The sequence below is a fragment of the Pleurodeles waltl genome, chromosome 5 (assembly GCF_031143425.1).
Source record: "Pleurodeles waltl isolate 20211129_DDA chromosome 5, aPleWal1.hap1.20221129, whole genome shotgun sequence".
In the NCBI taxonomy this organism is placed as follows: domain Eukaryota; kingdom Metazoa; phylum Chordata; class Amphibia; order Caudata; family Salamandridae; genus Pleurodeles; species Pleurodeles waltl.
Genome location: NC_090444.1, coordinates 1227531653 through 1227533468, shown reverse-complemented (window position 1 = coordinate 1227533468; position 1816 = coordinate 1227531653). Strand labels below are relative to the sequence as shown.

General features: G+C 46.8%; 1 pseudogene; it reads left to right on the top strand.

Annotated features, from left to right (window-relative positions):
* The first annotated feature begins 743 nt into the window (after positions 1 to 743).
* LOC138297513 (5S ribosomal RNA) lies at positions 744 to 861 on the top strand (annotated as a pseudogene).
* Positions 862 to 1816: the final 955 nt, after the last annotated feature.

The following is a 1816-nucleotide window of genomic DNA, read 5'->3' as shown; positions in this document are numbered from 1 at the left end:
TTTCACATACATGATTGACCAGGCAATGCTCTAAAAATGTCAGACCTCCACATTTGATGGCTAAGGAGGAAATATATGTTCAGTTTTCATTTCTGTTAACCATTCTATGTGTGCTCCATGGTGCAGCACATATAGGCAGATTAAAATGCCTTAGGCAAATGTAAATGAGCAGGAATGTGGGCCTTACAGGATACATTGGGACAAATCTGCTTACAGGACTCATACCCTTTCATCATGTTGCAAGGAGGCATGCATTGCTGCTAGTCAGCACTTTGTGCACCAGTGCCATGATGACTCTGATATGGCCCCTACAATGTCACATACGGTGCATGCCGGTCCTCCTCTTTGCAGAACTAGTTCGGTCTACCTAGTGTCAATGGTGTAGACTATGTATCTTAGTGTAAGGGGGCCTGAGACGATGCTGACCAGCAGTACTGAAATCTTCAGATGCCTAAGGCATTCTTCAGGCATGTGATGATAGATACCTATGACCTTTAACATCCAGCAAGCTCAGCCCTGCAGGGTTACTGGCAGCATCCCATATTACTACAATGTATACATATGTGTGTTGAATATTACTTACACACTGGAATGACATAGTATTTGTAATGGAATTTGAACTGTGTGAAACTGCACTATTTCAAATGCTATGTCTAAATCTTTGTCTTCTAGGTGGACATGTCTCATTCGACCAGGGTAAAGTCGACATCTTCCAAAACCCCAGTACAGCCAGTAAGTGTTATAAGTACAGCAATACCACCCTGAATGCAATCGATCACGTCCGATCTCCAAAGCTAACAGGGTTGGGCCTGGTTAGTACCTGGGTGGGAGACAGCCTGGGAATACCAGGTGCTGCAGGAAATAAGGACTTTCTGCATGGGCTTTGCAGGAGTAGGTCAATTACCAGAGGAGAAGCTTATCAGTCTTTATTTGGAGACCGATTCCACTGCAATTTACCTTCAAAAACTGGATGGGTTGCTCATCTGGCACCTCCACTATACCTACTTTATCTGGAGCCCCCTGTGTGGGCTGGATTGCTTCAAGCACCCTGCAGGCCAGATTTGGTTTGACCCGCCTGCATCAACAGTGTGACAAACCTGACGGTAGGGTGCGGCATCGACTATGGCACACGGTGAGATGTAGGGGCTCATGCGGGCAACAACTCCAGGAAGCTAGGCAGCTGAAGGATGACCTTGCTGCCTCCAACGGAAACGGCAATGCGCAGCTTGGAAAATACTTTGTCAGACTCAGCTTGCACCCTTGTATCTCTGGAGTTTTTTTCTTTTTTTTTTAAGGTGATATCCTGAATACATTTATAATTTGCTGAGGAGACTCTGTGGCGGGGAACTACGTATTCTGCAAAAGCCTGTGGCAACGATGCCAGCACACCTGGAGGTGCAATATTTATGTCATCTGGGCCTCCTGTGGTGCAGGTAATTTACTTAGGAGACTCTGTGGCAAGGAATTACACATCCTTCAATATCTTGTGACAAGGAAACTTGCCAACGACGCCAGTGTGCCTGGAGGCACAGGATTTATGACATCTAGGGTTCCCGCCTGTGCCGGTTCGCTCCTGTCCATGGCTGGGCCAGGCCTCCTCTCTTTAATCATTGCTAGAGGTTGGTAGATGGCATTAAGGTCTTGAGAGAGCCACGGTGAGGTGCCTCTGAATCTTTCAAAGCATCAAGTGTAACCATGGGAAGGCGCAAATTGGTGGTGTGTTCAGGCTCTGGCCACGCTCAGAGAACCTCTTGCAAACCAATGTCTATCGATCTGATGGTAGAGACTGAGCATGAAATTACTCTCACTGAGAGAT